This window comes from Cetorhinus maximus, chromosome 3 (genome assembly GCF_964194155.1).
Source record: "Cetorhinus maximus chromosome 3, sCetMax3.hap1.1, whole genome shotgun sequence".
Lineage (NCBI taxonomy): Eukaryota > Metazoa > Chordata > Chondrichthyes > Lamniformes > Cetorhinidae > Cetorhinus > Cetorhinus maximus.
Window position 1 is genome coordinate 207,973,832 of NC_135881.1, and position 23,513 is coordinate 207,997,344.

Sequence of the window (23,513 nt, forward strand, 5' to 3'; positions counted from 1 at the left end):
AAGTGCACAGCATAGCTTTAGACAATGCTGAGGGGAGCAATGGGATAGGAGCAAGGATGCACTGAAGCTGAAGTCTGTTCATTATTAAGAACAACTTGAGGGCTTCATGGTGTCTGAGCATTTTGGAGTTTGCAAGGGCCAGGGCTGGCCACGAGGGCACAAAGCGTGTCTTAAAGAGGAGGCATTTTAATGTCTGGCAAGCAAGTGTTTGAACGCTGTCATCCTCAGGTGGCCCACATGCATAGTCAGGCGAGGATAAAAGCGGGCAAGCATTCCTAACTCAGAGTGCCGGATGTTAGTGTGGTGGACAAGAAGGTGACACAGAGGATTGAGTCACCTGAGAATAGGTGCACACCCGCAGAACGCCCTGGGCTGCCTTGGCCCAAGGTGTCACCTATCAGTTTCACCATGGAGGTGACACAGAATGCATTGTTCTGTTGCTGGAGATGGGTCTCCTTGAGGACCTTTGTCAGATTGAAGGCAAACAGCCAAGAGTCCACTGACGGTAGTGAAACAGCTTCTGCCTCTTGTAGCCTGCTGCTGCGACTGGGCTGCTGGAGAGACGCTTAAAGGGGCAGCACCTTCTGATGTCTGATGCCAGTTCTCCTCCATCCAGTTATAGCACCTCATTCTAGCAAGGACACATGCTCCTGAGGCTTCTTCATCCTTCATACGATCAGGACAATGTGGGCCTGATGTGTAACTATTCATTCTCATATTGAAGTGCATGGTTGAAATGACAGGAATAGCTGGTGTTTATGTTGGCCCATGATGGAGGGGGCTTGTCCAAGAGGGTACCCACTGCAACCTGTCCCCCTTATGGAATCTGATGGTTATGAGGTCCTCACGTACATGCCTGCCTCGTCTAGCCTGTGCTGTGGCCTCTTCCCCTGCAGACTCGGCTTCCCTCAAACTCAACACCCTCATCCCTTTCGATGATCTCCTCATCGGAGGAGACATCCAGCTCCTCCATGCTGGCATCTGGCTTTGCAGCGCCAGGTTGTGCAGTGGGCAGCAAGCACTGATGCTCCATGATGCCCTCTGGGGACTGTGCTGGTCTGTTCCATCAGATCTGTCCAGGCATCGGAATCGCATCTTGGCCTATGGTCTGCTCCACCAATGCCCGGGAAGCAGCATGAACAATGTTGCACTTTCTCGCTCTGTGGTTGCCGCACTGATTTCATCAGCCACACCCTTGGCGGGTATGCCTTGGCACCAAGGAGCTAATCTCGGATCCTGTGTGGTCCCTCGAAGATGTCCGGGATCTGTGATCTACTCAAGATCTACGAGTTGTCGAGATGTCCTGGGTATCTAGTGCAAACCTGCCTGATCAGTGTCTTGTAGGCACAGACCAGCTGTACATTGAGTAAGTGGTATCCTTTCATGTTTATATGTTGCGGAGCCTGTTGCCAGGGAGCTTTTATAGCCACATGAGTGCAGTTGATGGCACCCTGCACCTGTGCGAATCCCAAAATTGCTGCAAAGCCCAGTGCTGTGGCGTCCTGGCTTGCTTGGTTTCTGTCCAAGTTGACGCAATTGTGGGTCTTGGCAAAAAGGGCGTCTGTCACCTCGTGTATGCATTTGTGAATGAACGTTTGAGAGATCCTGCAGAGGTCCCCAGTGGAGCCCAGAAGGAGCCACTCACATAGAGGTTCAGTGAGGCAGGGACTTTCACAGCCAGTGGCAATGGATGCCCTCCCAGACCCCATGGCACCAATTCCTGGAGAATGTGGCAAATATGAGTCACCAGGTCCCTGGACAGGTCGCAACACTGACTCTCACTCATAAGGCATTGAGAGAAGACGTGTGAGTTCTATACACCCTCTGTCCTGTGAGGTGCCAACACTCGACGTCTCTGTGGGCCCTGCAGGCTCTTGCTCTTGAGGGTTTTGCTTGTCCCTTTGATGAACCTGGTGCCTCCATCACAATCTCCTTCTTCTCTCCTTCCTGAATGTGATAATGCAGCAGCAAGAGCTCCAGACTCCATCTTTCTGATAGTCTCCTGTCCACAGGTAAAGCCTGCAAAGGCCCTATTTCTGTCAATGACTCATCAGTGAATGTGGATTCAAGGGCTTCGTTCCAGTGTTGGAAACTAATCGCCCCAAAAATCCAGGCCAGCGCAGGGTATGTTTCAAGGTGCACCTTCCCCCCCACCCCTGCACCCCACCCTTTACATGACTGACCGCTATGAGATTGCTTTGGCCAGGCGTTTGGATGTGCTGTTTTCAGCCCAGGAGCTGGGATCCTCATTCACTGCCCTCTAATACTACACTCTTTGGAATAAACATGAGGGAAAATGGCTAGTCAGGAACTGAGATTATTTGAGGAGGTCCTGAAGCTTCTCTTCGGTGAACCTGCCAGTGCCATGATTGTCGATTCTAACACGCAGTCGCTCAATTGCTGTGCAGCGCATTACCATCTGGGGAATCTCCATGCTGTGAACAAGGGGTTAATACAAGGAGATCGATTAGTGCCATTTTGCGGGATTAGTCTCGCATGAGTGCACATTGTAGCTTCACTTTCCTGATTCCCTACATTGTCATTGAAAGGCTCCTAACATGTGCCTCTCTCCTCAGTTGGGAATGAACAGTTCAGTTTGGTGCCCCTTTAATCAGCACCCCCCCCTCAGTGCATGCACCTGCCCTCCAATCGGCCCTGAGACCCTCACCAGCGGTCTCTCCTCATTTTAATTTTGTTCTGCGCCATTGCTGCAGGTTGGGAGATGGTGGTGCTGAGGACTCACTGCCAGACCAGCTTGGACCCTCCCTGTGCGAGTGTGGGAATCCCTCCCATCGTTCTGGTGGAGCTTAATGTTCAGGTTTCCCTCCCTCCCAGAGTTTCTCACTCCTTCCCCGGTATTCCTTGACCTCATCGTGATTTTGGTGGATGTTCCTTTGTTACCCCCGGAACATGGCAAGGCAGATGTGCCTGTGCTTCATGTGGACGTCACTCATCCCCATCTTGAGGCCAATTGCACAGTCTGACATTTACCCCGCCCCTCTCGACGCTCTCGAATGCCCCTACACTACCTTTTCCCCATCTATAGGCTGCAGCTGCTTCCCCTGACTGAGTGGGCCAGTATGATGCTAGAAACCCCTGAGACCAATGCACGTGATGTCACGTCATGTTCGAACTGGCTCTCTCCCCATCCTAGCGCTGAGGACACTTCCCCACTGCCCCCACCATCCCCCACCACCCCCTCCACCCACCCCCCGCAGGTCATGCGTCTCACTCCAACCTTCCCCATTCTTCAGACCAGCTTCCCGCCTTCTGCAGTGGAGGCCTGAGTGTGCAGCACTTTAAAAGCTCCCCCCCACCTTACCGCAGGTCAGGTCGGTATTCTCTTGTCTCTGACGCCCGCCTGAAAGTGAGGTGGTGCTGCCTGCCATGCCTGGCACTGAGTCTGAACTGCCAAGAGCGTTGTGCAATGCAAGGTAGACAAATGAACCTCAAGGTCACAAGTGAAGCACAGGTCACCAGGTGCACATCGCTTATATACCTTTGTGAAACACGTTGGTCAAATTGGATGCCAATGTGTCCTCTTGATCCAGCGTAGGGGTGGTGGGGGTGAGGGGGGATTCCGGTGAGCAGCCCTTAGAATTAGATGAAACTGTATTAAAGTGATATTCCTGAAGTGCCCTGGCAGGAAACGTGTCCCGCCATTGATGGCTGGAGCGGACGAGCCCGGACTGCTTTTACAACTGCGGTGAACTGATTTTAAAAATCTCGCGATATATTCCTCTCCCACCCTCCATGGTGCAAGTGGGAGTGAAAAATCCCAGCCTGTGACTCAGTAACTGTTTCCATTAAACAATTTCTGCTTATCTATTATATATAAAAATATACAGGGGAACCCGCTCATGTAGAACTATTCCAATTTGCCAAATAAACCTCAGGCTAAATATTAAGAAAGAAGTAGTCAACATTTTTCACTTTTCTCAGTGATATTTAATGACAATAAGTGAAAAATGACAGATTTAATGAGCAGGAGTCAAGATTTCTATTTACATATTGCTTTAATTTGGAACATAAATGAAAAATACAGGACAATATCATCCCAGGTTTGCACTAAGTGTGGCAGCAGGTACCGTATTGTCCCAAACCTGCCGCATTAATTATGCATTCCCAGGAAACGCCGTTTCCATGGTGGGCGGGTTCTCATTCGCTCACTGCACCATCATCTCGCCGCTTCATCGCGGTGGACGCCATATTTAAAGTCCAACCACACACACACACACCGTTCAGTGCTCCCAGCCCAGGGCTGCTGCACAGGAGAGGATGGTCCCAAAAGGCAGGAATACTGCAGCTTTCCCCCCAGCCCCCCGGTTTAGTGACACATCCCTTGAGTGCCGAGTGCCTTTGGACACCGTGGAGACCCGCCATGATGTTCTCTACCCTGCTCTGGCCGCAGGTGGGGCAGCAGCATCACCAACCCAGCATGGGGGGGGTGGTGACAGTGCTGGTCAGCGCCAATGCCCTGCAAAAGGGGACAGCCACCTAGTGCCACAACAGGATGAATGGCCTCATCCATTCCGCCAGGGTAACTGACTCTTCTCATCACTCTCAACTCACACACTCACAAACCCATCGCACATCCACAGGGACCTCACGCCTCAAGGAGCAACACCACTAACTGTCACACACACCCTCGCATCTCCATCAGGTTCATATCCTCTCAAGCTTGTGTCCTCATCCCACCCATGGCTCCGCTCACCACACAAACATTACACGCAGTGTCATGTGTCCTGCTCACAATCTCTCCATTTGTTTCCATACAGGAGAAACCTGCTCACAACAACAGGGAGGTGTCCCAGACTGGAGGGATGGAGTAACCCACATTAGGCCCCATACTCACTTTAAGGATTGTGCCAATGTGCTGACTGGTGAGGATGTGGACCGACCGGTGAGGTTGGTTTTGAACACCCTCGTGAGGATCCCTCTCTCAATGCAACTGTGAGTGCTCTCTCTCTTCTGTTTTTGACTTTGCTGCCATGCACTAATTATCTCTATTTTGGTTCACAGGGAGCTCTGCCAAGCGACCAACACCCTCAGGCAGCCAGCCCCTGAGTTTCATCGAGGTCCTCTCCTCCAGTCAAGAGGACAGCTCCTCCATTGAAGAGCTCGAAATAAGCAGCCTGGAAGACCCGTCACAGCGCTTACCCACACCCTCCACCAGCACAGAGACACACACCTCGGTGGGATCTAGATCTAGAGCAGGCTCGGGTCCACAATCTGGTGGTCACTGCGCGGACACGTGCCCACAGCAGGAGGAGGCAGGTTCAGCCGAGCTCACCAGCACAGCTGGGGTAGAGGCACCTGTGGGGTCCGAGTCAAATGACAGACCTCTGGGTTAGGCCTTCCAACTCATCCTGGAGAGCCAGCAGAGGCTGGGAAGGTGGTGGAATAGTGGTATTGTTACTGGACTGGAATTCCAGAGACCCAGGATAATCCTCTGGGGACCCGAGTTCACATTCCACCAGAGCAGATGGTGAAATTTGAATCCAATAAAAATTCTGGATTTAAAAGTGTGACCATGAAACCATTGCCGATCATTGCAAAAACCCATCTGGTTCACTAATGCCCTTTAGGGAAGGAAATCTGCCCTCCTTACCTGGCCTGGCCTACATATGACTACAGACCAACAGCAATGTGGTTGACTCTTAAAAATACCCTCTGAACAAGTGCAATCAGGGAATGGCAATAAATGCTGGCCTAGCCAACGTCGCCCACATCCCATGAACGAGTAAAAATCACGCAGAGCTGTTGGAAGCCCTCACCAGAGAGGCTTGCGGGTTGGAGGAGTGCATCTGCCTGCTGTCTGATGAAGTGGTGCCCGCATGTGTGTGTATGGAGGTCTCATGGGGAGGATGGTGGATGCCACGTAGACCCTGGTCCAGCAGAATGAGGTGAGGAGATGTGCACAGACCTGCACTCCATCACGGGAGCCATGGGTGAGTTCCTGCAATGGTGACACAAAAGGGAAATGGGGCACCTCGATGTCACTGCAGGTGCTCCTTCCCCCCAATGAGTCCGTCTGGGGCCCTCAGGCACCTGAAAGGAAGAGGAGTGGCAGCTGGACACCCCTGGGTCATCCACTCAGGGACCTCAGAGGCTGCCAACTCCCTCCGAGTCCCCTTTGCCTGTGGGCCCCTCAACCTCATCCTCTGTCACTGTAGCGGGAGCAGCCGGCCCACAAGAGAGTCTGGAGGGAGAAGTGTGTGAGGCGGGGCCTTTCGCAGCCTCGTGCAAGCACTTTAACCAAGCACGCGGATCCTTCCCGTTTCACACTCACCTCACTGTCCCAAGCATTTTCAATGCTGCCTGCTGGGGTTCACTTTCAGTTGTCCATCTGAGTTGACCTGCACCTTTGCCCACCCATTGACCACACTCCCATGCAGCACCTGATCTCGCCCACCACGACTGTCATTACACTTTCGATTTGGACTGCGTTGTGCTAATTAATTTTACCATCGGTCCCCTGTCCTTTACCCCCAACAATCAACAATTTCCTTTCCCCCATCACAGTTGACCCACTGACATCACCTTTCAACTCCCCTCCGTTACCTACCAGCCAAAATCCTTTTCTTTCGGGGATGTCCAGGTGAACATGCACGTTCCCTTCCTTCCCAAAAATCCCACCCCCATCCACATTCACCTCCCCGACCTCCTGCTTCCCACTCCCAGTGTCTGAGTCTGCCTCAGAGTCACCAACAATCACCCTCGTCATCCCTTCTACCATGACTGGCGAATCTTCACCCTCACACCCGACCTCCTCACTCTGCCCTTGGTCATTCTCACCATCCCCTTGTTCCACGCCCACCATCAGTTCGCTCCCTAAGAGGCAGTCATGAACATGAGGCAGACCCCTCCCTTGCACATTCACCTGGACACCCCCACTACGGGCCCCTTTCCCCCTCTGGACCCTTCCCCCCTCCGGATCCCCTCCCCCCTCCGGATCCCCTCCCCCCTCCGGATCCCCTCCCCACCCCCGGAATCCCTTGTCCCCCAGAATCCCTCCCCACCCCAGCACCCCCACCATGCCAGACTCCCCCCCCCACCCCCGCTTAGTACCTTCCCCCTTCCTGACGCCATCAGATACCCTTACTTCCTCCACCACCCTTAGCCCTTCACCCCCTCCCGACTCCTTCCTCCACCCCTACCCCCTCCCTTCTCCATATTCCTTCCACCCGCTGACTCCCTCACCTCTCCGCACTCCTTCCCCCCTCCAAACACCTTCCCTTACACCTTCCACCCCCCCCTTTCACCTACTACCCCAGTTGCCATCTTCTCCTCCTGTTACCTCTTCCTCCCCCTGTACTCCCCCACCCCCCCACCCCCCAACCTCCCCTCTGACACCTTCATTCTCCTCCCAACCTCACCCCCTCGGCACTTCTTCCCCTCCCAGTCAATCCTAGACCTTCCTCTCTCACCTCCCCAACCATCATCTGTTGTGAACGTCAACAGTGACTTTCCAACCTCTGTGAGCTGCTTCACTGTAGAGCCATGAGAATCCATTCAGCGTGCTATGTTCATTCCCCCAGTGTGTCGTTACTGTCGGGCTCCAACATCTTCTGCTCCTCATCTGTCCCCGATGTGAGCACGGCCCTGGCATTAAGTCCCAACATCTGCACGTCACAGTTGTCAAGACATGTTTACCCACTGACGTGGGAGGACAATCCAGTGTGAGGGGCTGATTCCAGTTGGCTGTCCATATAATGATACTCAGGTGTATCACAATGAGGCTCCCAACATTTGATGGTGGGGAACGTGGCCCTCCATTGATGGGCTAAGCGAACAATCACAAACTGGTTTCAAAATACTGTGAAACCGATTTTTGGTCTTCTTACCATATTGTCCGCTCGTGCCACCGAACAGGCTGGACGCCAGCGGGTACAGACGATTCCGGTCACAGACTTGAAATGATCTTGTATAATCAATAAAGGGAATACACTTTGATAAGCAAAGGTAAATTCCTGATGAATGGAAATTGTTGAAAAGATTGGTTATAAAATGCATACAGTAAAACAAAAAATAAATTTAACACTACAGCATAGTTATAGTATTTAATGACATGACTGAGGAAATCAAAATTATTTTTATGTACAGGAAGAATTACTCTGCTGACTATGCATAGAGAAATTCTAAACACATTCCTTTTGAATAGCTTTACAACAACACTAGACACAGTGACTAGAGCAATTCATTCTCAATCGTTATTTATAGGTATTTACTTTTATCAAGATTTCCTTCAGCAAAACTCCTGAAATGGAAAATATGTAATGAAAATGTGTGATGAGCAAACATTACATTGCAAGTTAAGCTTATCCAGGAACGAAAACACATAACATTAGCATCTGAAATTAATTACTGCATCACTGACTTTTCTATTTGTTATACGTGACTTCCCTCAATGTTTCTTTTAGGTATGTTGAAAGGTTGTCATGTGCACTGCAATTAAGAACTGGCAATGACTATAGAGAAAAATAAAGTATTCATGCAAATTTGACATGCCTGATATATTGAACATCTTTTTACCTTTGTGGGCTGCTTGTTGTCCTCATGACTCTTCAGTCATTGCTGATTGCACTTTACTGCAATAAAATCAACATCATGGAACAGATAGGTCCAACTATATTACATATCAAAATGCCAGAAGTAAAAGGACGTGTTTGGCCTTATAATTTTGGGTTATTTGTAAATGAGTGTTATGGCCCTTGAATGTCCATTACTGTAAGGCTAAAACTGACTTTCAGCTAAAGTCAGAGATAAGACATTAGGCTGGCAAGTGATGAAGCAAGGGATGCTATTCGGCATTCCACAAACTTAAAAATCAGCTTTTCCGGGCCAGTGAGGCTGTTCATGAGTAATTATGAAGTTAGTAAACTGTTAGAAACTCAGTTGCCACTCATTCAATGAGGTGTAACTTTTTCAAAGCTTTTTTACAGCGAGACCATGAGTGTAAGAGTGTAAGTTCTCATCAGTTCAGTGATTTTTAATTAATTGCAGTCCAGGGTGCCTTAAAAGCGCACCCTCTGGAGGAGCACAGAATCACCAACAGCAAATTTTGGACTTTCATATTTGCATGTGAGGACTTCAGAAGTTGCTATCAGTTTCAGAGGAGTAAAGACAGCAAACATTGGCAGATTCATCGTCATTGCCACTGAAAAATCTGGGCCATTATTATAAACAGGCTAATGCCTCTGTTAAAAGAAAAGAATCAGCCAAGGGAAATCACATGAAAGCATTTTATGCTCTCCTACTATTATTGCCATTGGTTATTTCAGGTCATAACACCTACATTTTGTTTAGAAATGTTTTTGGCTTTACTTTCCTCTTTCAGACAGTTGGTATCATAACACGATGAATAAATTGGGCATGCAGCTTGCAATCTTGGCAGTTAGCTGATTGAGAGACGTGAACAATATGATTTTAGCATGTTAATCATAACAGCAATTCCACTTCATCAAGCATTGCCTGCACCTGTGTAACACTGAGAGTACAAACTGCTTAACATGCCAAACAAAAACACCTGCAACATTTTATGCGTTCTGATCAGTTTGCTCTTTTACTTTCCACGATTTTCAAATAAATCGGTGAAAAATTGCAGTCCGAAGGATTTCAGGGAGCCTGGTCTGTGCTCAGTTTGCAGTGTCAGCTCAAAGCATCAACTCTGTTTCTCTCTCCACCGATGCTGCCAGACCTGCTGAGTATTTCCAGCCTTTTTTGTTTTTATTTCCGATTTCCAGCATCTGTAGTATTTTGCTTTTGGGTGTTTGTAAAGAATTTGCTACCCGGGATCTGAAAGATTGGATGCATCAAAAAAAGATTGCCCATTTCCACCACGTAACAGTCTACCGATCCCTCAGCCTTATCTGCTACTGCAAACCTCGTCCGCATCTTTGTTCCTTCTGGACTCAAGACTATTCCATAAGACCATAAGACCATAAGACATAGGAGCAGAAATTAGGCCATTCGGTCCATCGAGTCTGTTCCACCATTCAATCATGGCTAATAAGTTTCTCAACCCCATTCTCCCGCCTTCACCCCGTAACCTTTGATCCCCTTACCAATCAAGAACCTATCCATCTCGGTCTTAAGTACATTCCATTGCTCTCCTGGCCGGACTGCATAGCCTCCTCCCTGGAGCTACAGAAACCTGAGCTGATCCAAACTCTGCTGATCATGTCCTAGCCTGCACCGAGTCCCATTCACCTATCAACCCTGTGCTCACTGATTTAACTGGCTTCTGGTTCAGCAATACCTTGGCTTTAAAATTCTCATCCATGTTTTCAAATCCCTCCATGACTTTCTATCTCTGTATTCTCCTGCAGCCCTGCAACCCTCCGAATATCAATGCTCTTCCAATTCTCGCCCTTTTGCAAACCCGGTTTTAATCATCCCACGATCGGCAGTCATGCTTTCACCTGCCAAGGCCTTAAGCGCTGGAATACCCTCCCTCGACCTCTCGCCTCTCCGCATCCCTCTTGTAAGATGCTCCTTAAAACCTACCCCTTTGATCAAGCTTTTGGGATTAGAAATCATGCCACATTTAGAAAAAGGCCTGGTTAGACTACAGGTGGAGTACTCTGCTCAGTTCTGGGCGCCACACCTTAGGGAGGATACATGGGCCTGGCAAGACTGCAGTGTAAAATTGCTAAAATGACACCTGAACTCCAAGACTTAAATAACAATTAGTGATCATACAATCTAGGTTGCATTCCCTGGAATTTAGAATGTTAAAGTGTGATTTGATTAAAGTTTCCAAGATATTACGGTGAACGTACTCCTCTGGTGGGGAAATCTGAAGACTAGGAGACACAGGTGAAAATTTAGAGCCGGAAATTAGAAAACACTTGCTCACATGAAGTGTGGTAGAAATTGGGAACTTCCTTCTGCACAATTGATTTGAATCAATTGTTAATTTTAAATCTGAAATTAATAGGATTTTTCTTAAGCAAAAATATGAAGGAACAGGCAAAGATCGGTATACGGAGTTAGATTATAGATCAAACACGATCTCGTTGCAAGGTGGAACAGGCTCGAGGAACTAAATGGGCTGCTTCTGTTCCCATTTGTCCCCATGTTTTCTTGTGTGGCTTGGTGCCAAATGATGGTTTGCAATTGCTCCTGTAAAGAACCTGGCAAATTAAATAAAGGCGCTGTATACATACACGTTGTTGTTGTTGAACAAAGTAACTTGTTCATTGGATTAATGTCATACTGCTGTTTGCTAGGAATGAGAGCTTTCTTTGAACACATTAACCAGGTCGGTTAGGACCATAACAGCCCCGGGAGATGAGGAAGGGGCCCTGAGGCTCTTGTGATTGTCACAGGAGATATAAATTCCTATCAAATAGTATGAGAAGGACGAACTATAACCATAGCTAAATTAACCTGGGAAATTGTGTTTTGATGTGGTCATATGGGGAAGGGAAGTTTCTTACCTGACATTTCATTTTTTTCTATAAAAAAACTGAATGTTCTCCATTTCCAGCTATAGCCATATTGTCAATTAACTTTTCCCGATGCTTTAAGCCTTAAGCCATGCGATTACTGTTAGTGCTGAGGAATTGGGGTCAATTTGAGCGCTGGAAATAACCATGACTGGTGGACAGAAAATCACAGCAGAATCAATTCTTCCTACAGCTGTTTAACATATTTTAATTGAATTATAGTTTAACCATTTAAAAAAAGTTAAAGAATCTCTCTTTCAATGAGCTTTTAATTATTGTGGGTCAACTACAAGCATTTGCAGTGATGCATTTTAACCAGAAGTGGGAACGTTGACCACTGCGGCCAATACATCCCTTTAGATCAAAACTAATAGGCATTAAGATATAGCAAAAAGGGAATAGAGCGCTGGCTTTCAAGAAAGAGGGTCAGTGTTGTTCAGCCTGCAAATCACTTGGTTTTAAATCTTTATAGTTTTCAATAGATTGCCTGTCGGGGGGTAGGAACGGGTAGTTTTTTTTAGCACTTTTGCCTTTTTACCGGAGGCATTACTAATTTGTGTATCATTAGGCATTAGCAATAAGCAGGAGGAAAATGAGTTGCTGTATTGCAGATCAGGTGACTGTTCAAATTAAGTCTTTGAGATAAATGGTACCAAGTCCCAGATGCCCAGGGTTCAGTATACTGGATTGAATTGTTACAACCAACGCGAAATGAAAAGTTTCTTCATGAATTTTTAATGAGAATCTAAAGTGGCAATTTAACTATTTCTGCAACTACTCGCGATTATTTTGCTCCAGTTTTCCTGCTCTTATCCTGAATGGATGCGCAAGGTGCCCAGGATGTGACAGCAATTTGGGAAGATTTGTTGCTCTTTCAACCCATGCTTGATTCCCAAATAGTTCGAGTGAGTAAAATCTTTCAAGGGCTGCATCTTCTGGTTGGCGAGCTGGGGGGGTGAGGGGGCGTGGGGGTGGGGGGCGCCTGCTCGCCGACGCATCAAACGACGGGAGGAGACGTCGGGCGTGTGTCCCGATGTCACCCCGCGTCACTTAGGTTTTCAGTTTGGCGAGATTTGGCTGCGGGCCCGCTGAACTGTCAAAGGCCTATTAAGACTATTAAAAAAAGTCATTTAAATGATTAATGAAGAGCCCAGGCAGCCTTCAGAAAAAAACACCAAACCTCATCTACGGACGGGATGAGGTTTCATGAGGGTATTAAAACTTTTATAAAATGTTTAAATAAAAGAAGTAGACGTGTCCCAGCTCATGTGACAGTGTCACACAAGGGGACATGTCAGGAAAAGTTTTTCTACCCTTCAAAAAATTTTCATAACTTCCACCGATCTCCCTGAGGTGGCACTTTGCCTCAGGGGGGGGTTCTGTGTACTCTTCCGTGTGCATGTGCGAACGAGCGCACTCCTGGCTTAGGGAATCCCACCCCCTCCCTCCCGCACAGGAAACACACAGCACTTCCATGGAAAATGGCAGTGCGCCCCTCGATTGGGGGTGCCGGTTGGGAACCTGCCCGCCGTGCCCGCTCCCACACATCCCCCCCCACCCCCCCCCACCCCCGGACGGGGGGACCAAGCTGCCCCAAGTTATATTGAAGTATTGACTCGCATTTCAGTGTCTTCCTTGCTTGTCTGAGCATTGATTCTCATCAGCAGCTCTCTCTTGAAAGGCTTAACCAAGGTCAGTTGTGGCCCACCTGAGCTCACAATAGGCATTCATACCTCTGGACCAAGTTCACCTCTTAAGACCTGCGCACAAAAATCTAGGCTGACACTCCAATGTGGCACAGAGAGAGTGCTGCATTGTAAGAGGTGCCATTTTTGAGATGCGATTGTCCTCTCAGATGATTATAACATATCACATGGGCACTATTTTGAATAAGAGCAGTGGAATTGTCCCTGGTGCCCTGGCCAATATTTATCTCCTAATCAACACCAGAAAGCAGATCATCAGTTCATTGTCACATTGCTGTTTGTGGGAGCTTGCTGTGTACAAACTCACTGTTATGTTTCCTACATTACAACAGGGACAACACTTCCTTCTTTCATTGGCTGTAAAGTGCTTTGGAACATCCTATGGTTGTGACGGGTGCTATATAAATGCTAGTCTTCTTTTTTTCTTATTACCCTCTCTGAGCTAATAACTCCTAAAGTTATTCTGTGGATAACACTTTGCCTTTAATGCATCATCCATACCAAAGGATTAATGAAATGCTTCAATTTGTATGTTAAATAAAACCAATGTAAACTTTGTTACAGCCAGGACTAGCCTTTCTTTCCCACTCCTCGATTGATCATAACAGGGTGTTTTGTCATTTCTAAAGGTGAAGGTGTCAATTCAATGTATCTGCTTAACCGTTTACATGCTGTTTGCAAATACCTCTGTCTGACAGGCTTTCATGAGTTTACACACAGAGGAGTTAGTTTTTATTGAGTTAAGAACCCTCCCAGATAAAAAAAAATTAACAATTAAAAAGGTAAACACATGTCCTGACCTTTGCAACACACACACATATACACAAGTATGAAAAATTACATTTTGTACATAGAGGAGGATAACTTTTGGCCAAATTAAGATTCAATGATAAAGGACAAAAATAGAGAGTTTACTGTTTATGATTTCTTTGTTGTTGTTCATGGTTAAGGTCGTTTTATTTTAACAGTAGTCCTGGATTTTCCTCTGGAAACGCTGCTATGGGATTTTTTGGTGTACTCTGGAACTTCTCTGTCTGTTGACCCCAATGTGATATAAGCAGGTAGGTAGCTCCTTTCGAATGAAAGTCTTTATTTATGTGATATATTCCAAAATGTAACAGATAGAGATAGACAGCAGGGAGAGGGATAGTGTTACTGGTCCATTCACAGGCTTCTTCTTCAGACTGTCTGATTTTAGCAGCTTTCTCTACACTTCACAATAAAGATGGCTGCTGTTATGTGCTTGGCTTTAAACTTACGCAGTCACTGTCCCTTCTGGCAGCGGGATACCCTCTCACCTGTTGTTAGAAGCTCTATAGATCAATAATGGTTTCCAGTAGGTCAGGCAATTAATTCCCTGTGTCCAGTCAGCCATTGTGATAAGCCAAAGGGTGATTGAAGATTAATGTCTCAGCTCTTAGCTCCTTGAATGGTCCATTTCCGCTTGATAATGTAGAAGGGGGGTTTTTACACCTCCAAGGGGACTGCCATTGTCTATCTGACGATTCTGCAGACTTGTTGCCTCCATCACATGGAATGTTACATTCAAAAATGCAAAATAGCAGCCATTTAAAGTCAGTATCTTCACTTGGCAAAAGTCCTTTCAATGAAGTTCAACATAAATTTGACCAGCGATGAAGTTAAAGGATAATATACCACATCACACATGGCACTTTGTCTTGACGACTTTTAAACTTTAAAATTTTCCTCAACATTTAACTAATATTTGCAATTATTTGGCTCCTTTATTTCTCTACAGAACAGAGCCCTGTTCGTGGGTTCTTATTTCGTACCTTCTACTTGATCAGCCTCATGTGTCATAGATAAAGCATGAAGTGTTCTGTCTCCAACCTGATGTTTGAGCCTCCATTAACAACATCTTCCAGTGGTGATGATCACACCACTTCATTCAGTCACTGTCACTGGCACTGAAACCATGATTAACTACAAACATAAAACACCAAGGGGAGAATCTTTAGCTTGGCGGGCGGATGCACACCTGACCCGACTGAGCGTAAAATGACGCGCGTCCCGATGTCATTGTGCACTTGTGCGATATTTCGGTTGGCGGACGCGCCCCAGAGTTGGCAGCACGCCTGCCGATAATTAAAAGGCCCTGTTAGGGCCATTAAAAAGTTAATTGGGAGAAATCTTTCGCTAGCCCGTCCAACCTTACGGTTGGCGGGCGGGCGAAAAGGCCAAGCGGCCTTTGCATTTTTTAGGGAGCCTCATCCACGGGCGGGATGAGGTTTCCAACAGCAAATAAATACTAAATCAGAATTTAAATATTTGATTGATAACATGTCTCTGCTCGTGTGACAGAGTCACACGACGGGGCGTGTTTTATAACAATTTTAAAATCTTTATTTTTTATTTTGAAAAATGTCCGTCTCTCTCTGAGGCAGCTCTGAGCCTCAGGGAGCTTTTCCAGCGCGCACCCGCGCACATATACAAAGCTCACTCGCTCTCCTCCCCCCCACCCCGCACGGGCAGCGCTCGCATTTCACACTGGGGGGAGGGCCTTCATTGGCCAACCAGCATGAAACCATGGTCCAGCCCTGAGCGCAGGCAGTGGTCAGCTTCCCGACCACCCCTGCCTGTCCCCGCTGAGCCCTCCCAACGAGGAATAAACCCTCCCCCAAAATAGATTGCAGGTTGTTACAATTTTTGAGGTTTGAAAGAATGTTATGTTTGGGACTGTGCCTTTAATTTAAGGTAAACATGAAGTGGGTTGTATAACCTGTTCAAGTCCACGTGACAGGAGGCCTGGGCGTTTGATTGTTAGACATTCAGGGAAGGCCCAGGTTGTTTCACTGGGAAGAAGGTGCAAGGGGTTTATATTTGGAGAAAATGGCAGCACCCTGTGTGTTAACAGTGGATAGGCTGTGAGTCTCCAAAGTCCCAGAAAATTGTTGAGAATTTCAGGTTGTAAACAGTTGCACTTTAAACTGCCCATTTACTTCCAAGGTAAAAGAGAGCTGGGGTAGTTAACCAGCATTTCTATCTTGATACAAGGCCCATGTGATTCACGTTACCATAGAGATGGGTTTTGAGAAGGGGAAGGGTTTCTAAGATATCCCCAAAACTCACAGATGTAGGCAGTTTTCCAGGGTCTGGGAGAGGAAATTCAGCTATAGGCATGAAGCTAAACCTCAGGCAAGACATGAAAGCATTAAAACCATGATCAATGTATGGCGACCTTCACCTGATCCTCTAGTACATTAAATCTTTGCAAGAGATTCTGCTGGGGATTGGAGGCTGGGGCTAGTATAGTATCATTCCTAATATTCATATGAAAAAAGCATAGGTGACCCATCAAATGCCAAGGATCATAGTGCTTGAGCAAGGACCTCTGTCACTAGAGATTCTGGTACAGATTGTTGCAATGTGTCTTTAAAGGATAGCAGCATGCCATCACATTAAGGGAGCTGTGTCACGTAATCCAGACTCAGGTTTACTTCGGCCTGCAGCTGAATACAGCCCTGCTGCTGATGTCTATCCATGTGCATCTATTCACATGGGCCAGGAGTTAATAAATGAACCCACAATGTGTTTGCACGCACCCTTATGAGCGACCGGTGCCTTTATATTATTATAACACACACAACACGGATGGGCCAGAAGCTGTTACGTGCTGCATGGTATATTGATGTTTGTTAAGTTATCATCCATGAGTTTGTGTTTACAGATACACCCTGTAGCATTATTGGCACCCAACTACAGAATAAAACATTGGCATTCAGAGAGAATCTTCTTTTAAAATCTGGTATTATGATTATGAAAATTCTGTTCCCCGGAGCTGAGGAAGGACATGAGCTGTCTGCCTAGGCATCAGATTCCAGTGCTTCTTGAGTACTGTGTATCCCCTAATGCATTGTCCTCAAATTCCCCTGGGTGGATTTATCTGAGTTGGTGCCTTCTACACAAGAGGTGAATGATGCAGGAAGCAGTGATATGATGGTTGACTGGGTGTCACTGGGGGTTCATTTTTGGGATTTATCTATAGTTTCAGCAAGGGGGAAATAGCATGTAAACCTGGCCGTAAGATTTCAGATATAGGGCAGAATTTTCTGGCTGATTTGCATGTGGCGGAGCCCGCACGTCAGCGCTTAAAATGTCGTACGCTGACGTCAGCGCACGACATCGCGATATTTCGGTCGGCGGGCGTGCTCAGCAGCGGGACGCTCGCCCGCCATTAATTAAAGGCCTCGTTAAGGCCCTTAACTTGCCAATTGTCAAGGAATTTGAGGGGCCCGTGCGAACTTCTGTTCGGTGCATGGGCCCAATGGGCAGGCGGGTAGGAGATTTTTTAATAAAACTCATGCTCTGGCGGGATATGTGGACTCAGAGGGGTTGTTCATGTTTTCCACAAAGTTTTAATTGCAGAAAGTGTTTAAAAGTTGTCTGTGTGATTGTTAACAGTTCAGATCGATTTCCAAGAGCTCCTTGTGTATTTTGAAACCAGTCTGCAGACAGGAATCTTTCTCGGGCCTGCAGCTTTCCGGAGGCCTCCCCTTAGCCTGGGGTATAGGTTCTGACATCTCCACTGGAGGCAGCTCCTCTGAGGAGGAGGGGAGGGATAGAATAAAGAGGAGGCCAGGAGTGGACAATCAGCCTCTAGGGGAGCCACCTTTGGGAGGACAGGCACAGGCACAAGGGGTGCAGGGCCAAGAGGTTGTCCAAGGTGGAAGGGGCCGCAGAAGACGCCACTATCCCGCTGCCAGGGTTTACAGGGGGCGAAGCAGCTACCTCAATATGTCTGAGGAACAGTGCCGAAGGAGGCTCCGACTCTCAAGGGAGACAGTCAACTACATGTGACAGATGATTGGCCCTGAGATCTCCCCTAACTGTGTGGGTGGACACCCCATGCCAGCGGCTCTGAAGGTCACAGTTGCCCTCCACTTCTATGCTTCTGGCTCCTTCCAGGGCTCGGTGGGTGATCTTTGTGGTGTCTCCCAATCAGCTGTCCACACTTGTGTCAAGCAGGTTACAGATGCTCTGTTCAGACGGGCATTGACCTTCATCCACTTCCGCTGGGACCAGGCAAGTCAGACCCAGGGAGCCAGAGGCTTCGCAGCCATTGCTGGCTTCCCCCGTGTCCAGGGTGCTATAGACTGTACACATGTGGCCATCAAGGCACCAGCAGGTGAGCCTGGTGCCTTGGTCAACAGGAAGGGCTTCCACTCCATGAACGTGCAGATAGTGTGTGATCACAGGATGCAGATTCTACAAGTCTGTGCAAGGTACCCAGGCAGCTCCCACGACACCTACATCCTCAGACACTCCCAGGTGCCGGGGCCCTTCAGTGCTCCAGCCCGGCTGGATGGTTGGCTGCTGGGTGACAAGGGCTATCCCCTCAGAAGGTGGCTCATGACGCCTCTCCGCTATCCAAGAACAGAAGCTGAGCAGCGGTACAATAGGAGCCACAGCACCACAAGGGCTGTGATGGAGAGAACCATCGGCCTTCTCAAGATACGCTTATTTTGCCTGGACTGTTCAGGGGCGCACTCCAGTACCCCCCAGATCCTGTCTCTGTGATAGTGGTAGCATGCTGCGCTCTGCATAATCTTGCGCTGGAAAGGGGGGATGCAGTTGATGATGAAGACCTTGACGCAGTGGATGCGGCTGCACATGATGAATCCAGCAGTGGCTCAGAGGATGAGGAAGCACAGGGCGATGATGAGGGGCAGCACGCTGACCCACTACTACACCAAGGAGGCAGGGACACCCGGGACACTTTAATCCAACGTACATTCAGCTAGCTCCACACACATAGAATTCAGGACCAGCATTGCCTGGCGCTTCCACACGTGGCACTTAGGTGCTACATCTTCCACCTCATCAGCTGCAACTAAGGGCTTAGTACATAAACATCAATGTCCACTCAAACACTCATGAGATGTCTCTGAAACAGACAAATGCAGCACAAAGGAAACACCCTCAGCCATTGTCAGGAAAGTGGACTTTATTATGTCCAACATATAACAGAAACATCTCTATTGCAAACATAAGTATATTTTTCCCTATTCTAGGGCCAACAGAAAATCACCAGTGACAAACCCGTGCTGTGCCTAACGTGCCTTATGCTTACGTTTTCGGGTGGTACGTCTAGGTGCCGCCCCATCGCTCGGAGTGGCTTGTGAGACAGCTGCTGACTCTGCTGTCCTGTTGGCCTCGATGACCTTGGCGGGTGTCCTCTGGCCCGTGGAGCCTGTGATGGCCCCGCCTGGGAGGGAATGGCCAGTTCCAGAACTGGCACCTCCCCAGTCGTCGCAACCTCAATGGCTGCAATGTTGACTGGCAGAGGGGCAGAGGAGCTGCTGCCCTCTTCCGGAGCGCCCTGAGAGGAGCTCGCAGCGACGACAGGCAGCTGCTGCGCCGACGTGAGGTCACATTGGACCTCCCTGCTCACCGCAGATGGATGGGCACCGAGCGGCGACACTTGGTGCCCAGAACATCTCCCACATTGCGAATGACCACCTGTGGCCATTAGCGCTGTGAGGGCTTGCAGGTCAGAGCGTAACCCAATCAAAAGAGTCTCAATCCGACTGAAGCCCCTCGCCATGAGAGTCGCCAATCTCTCAATGGAGGAAGCCTGAAGCTGTGTCCTGAGGTTCATGCCTTCACTGACACTCTGCCTGGATTCCTCCACCACAGAGACCAACTGAAGCACACCCTCATGCAACCTGCCAGATGCTCCCACGCATCCTGCCGCTTGTCCTGCAGCTACTGCATTGGTGACATCTCCAGAAGCACATCATCACTGCCGGACTCAGCATGTGCCTGGTCCCCTGCAGCCCTCCAGCTGCTGGTGCCATCGGCACTCTCTGTCCGTGCCATCTCCTCCAGCGATCGTGAAGTGCCCTGTCCACTGTGCCTGGGACAGTAGCCGACGGTAAATTCCCCACCGAAGTGTTTGTCGCTGCGCTGGTGCCTGACTGGCTGAAATGATGTGCCGCAAGTTGCTCGTCTTGGCCCTCAGGTGTGGAGGGGGCTCTGGACGTGTTGGGGGCGGCCATGCGGTGATGATGCTGAAATTAACAACAAGGACAGTGTTCAGTCAGTAACACCTTTCATCCCTTTCCCCCCCAGCCTCATAAGTCGCTCAACCTTCAAGACCCGGAGACGAACATTGGTGGGATGGAAAAGAGTCAAGAGGAGGCCCAATCATTAGACGTGCAAACAGACAGGCTGGTCAGATGGCCTCAGGAATGCTACATGGAATGTTGTGTACCATTGGAGTGGGGAGAGTGCAGAGGTTCCTGACCTGGATGCATGCTGGCCTGGAGAGTTGGAGTGATGAGGAAACATTGCAAACACTTGTGACATTTGCCGTGGATCACAGGAGATTGACAGGTCACATTATTGACCTTCAGACCGTTAGGAGGGGCATAGATCGGGTGGGCAGAAGGCAACATTTCCCCTTGGCACAGGGATGAATAACATGGTGGCATTTATTTAAGGTTAACAGGTGAGGTGCTGAGCACCTTTTGGACAGGGTAATGTGGGGCGCACTGGCTGAAAGGGTGGTGGAGGTACAAACTCCCCTAAGATGCAATAAGTCTTTGGCAGTGCAGCAGCGATGCCATGGCATGTTAGGCCATGGGGATAGTGGTCACAAATGGGATAAGGCGACTTTGGAAGGTGCTAGAGACGCGCATCCTCAAGGGGCCGAGGGACCTTTGTGTATGACCCACACGTCTGTCTGTATCAGTCTGGGAATGAGCAGTGTTGCTGCATTAACAATTGCAGCAACCATCAGTGTTTTGGATGGTGGGGAGACAGAGTGGATGGGACTGTGGCCCTCAAATACCTGGCCGCTGCACCCCAGCCTCACCGACACCTGCCGCCCTGGCCGCCTGCCTCCTCCCCAGCTCCATGACCTGCTCCTCATACATGGTGAGGTGCTGCAGCACGGTGTTCCCACCTCTAGTTCTCTGGCACTCCCTCATATTGCTCTCAGTTTTTGCCTGCAGAACAGAGAAGAGGATTTATTGGGGCTGATCACTCATGTACTCTGCAGATGCACGCCGCACCCCAACCACAGTGGCCCCTCTGAGGCCTCCAGTGGCTCCTGTCCACACTACTGGTGATCAGTCCCCAGAAGATAGTACGGCTGCTCCTAACCCCCTCCCCCAACGGACACCTTGGACACATTCGGCGTCCATCACTTTGAATAACACACGGTCTTAGCGCCCATGGTAAGGAGGTGCAACTAGGTGCGGCGCTGAGGCCAGCAGATGGCTTTTGACCACGACACCTTGAGGCTCCCCTTCCACCATTTCATCACCATCAATAAGACATGTGTTGGGGTTCTGAGTATGTGTCGAGCTGCCTCCCCTGCAGGTTACCCCCAGACTACTCAAATATGACAAACACCAAAATATGCTGCAGGGAGAACCCATCTTCTCCTCAACCACTAAGGCTGATGTAAGCATGGTCACTATCTGTTTGCCCACCCAGCGTGCGCCAAATGCCCAAAGAAGTAACGACACTAAGACGTGGGGGTGGTGAGGGCTCAAAGACTAAGGCTACCTGCTGGGTCAAATGGCCAAGGCTGACATGGTCCTCACCCTTCTAGAGCGCAGCAAATCATTGAATCTCTTGCGGCACTGGGTCCCGGTGCGCCGCACATCATCGTGGGCGCTGACAGCATCACCAACCTCCTCCTACGCCTGCCTGCTGACGTGGGGGGCCCTGCTCCTCCCATCCTCCAGATACAACACATCCCGATGGCTGGAAACCTCTTGCAGGAGGACAGCAAGGCCGGCATCGGAGAAGTGAGGGGCACAGTGGCCCCCCCGCTGGCCTATCCTGCAGCCTGCCCCCCACCTCCTGCTCCTGTCCTGTGACAGCTGCCTCCCTCTCTCCCCGAGTGGCCATGGGGCACTGCCTCAAGCAGGCTGCCCGGCCACTCTTTATACAGGCTGCAGCTCCCCATTGGAACCGGCAGTCTGAGGCCACCCGACACCGCGACTATTTTCCCGTTCTCCACGGGAGTCGCTAACCCATTGGCCGGGCCTTAATTGGCCGTCCACAGAAAATGGCGGCGCGGCCCGTTTAGCCTGCGGCAATCGCCCACCCACCCACCGCCGAGTCGGTCAGGCCCGCCCAACCTTCAGGGCAAAATTCTGCCCATAGAGTTTAAACGGCAAAAATTGTTTGCAGTGGTATTCTGCTGGATTGTATTCATGTGACTGTTGGGAGGGTGTTGGTTACAGAACAGTCTGTCTTAAAGAAGTCTTTGTAGTCTTCAGTAAGTTAACTGGAAGTCTTTATTAACAGGTAGAACTATTTACACATGTACAGTAAAGATTACAGGCTCAGAGCTATCTCCACGTTTAGGTCTTTACAAGTCTCTGCTCAACACCACACTGACCCCTGGCTCTGGGTCATGTACCTTTGTACCTCATTGTGAGGCAGGTACTGTACTCAGTCCCACATTAACCCTGCATGTGCCAGACCCTTATACTACAATGACTGTGAATAAAGGAGGAATATTCCTATATCCTATCCTTTATTCTCTATAGTGGATCATTAGAGAGTATAGGGAATGGTTAGGAAAGAAGTTATATAAAAAACTATCAGGAAGGCAAAGAGTAACTAAGAAATTAAATTATTAAGGAACATAAAATAAAGCATTAACATATTCTACAGGCACATGAATTAAAAAGGGAGACGGGATATGAATAGGACCATTAAGGAATAGACAGGATAATACCACAGATAACAATAGAGAGATGTTAGGGACATTAAATCATTATTTTATCTTTGCATTTACCAGGGAAATAGAACAGGCAGTTGTCATATTGAATGACGAGATAAGTATTGAAAATGAAAAATGGACACATACTAAATGAACAAATCAAACTCAAAGAGAATAATTCCCTGGTCTGGATGGATTGCATCCGTGCATTTTACAAAAATCTAGGGAAGAGCCACTACTCAAATGTAATAATCCTTTAGAAAATAGATGTAATGCCAGAGGACTGGACAATAGCTGATGTAATTCCTAGATTTAACAAAGAGGTCAGAACATGCCCAGGGAATTATAGGTCAATCAGCTTAACATTGTGGTAGGAAAGAAATGGAATCCCCAGTAAAAGAGAAATTAGGACAACATTTATAAAATAAAAATATAATAATTAATATTCAGCATGGATTTGAAAAGGGGTAATCTTGCTTGACCGAGCTTATTGAGGTTTTTGAGGAGGTAAAAGAGAGAGTAGATGATGGTGATGAGGTAGATTTGATAATGTGCCCAATAATAAAATAGTGAATAAGGTCGGAGAATGCAAGACTAGGGGACCAGTGGCAGAATGCATTGCTAACTGGCTTCATGACAGAAAGCAGA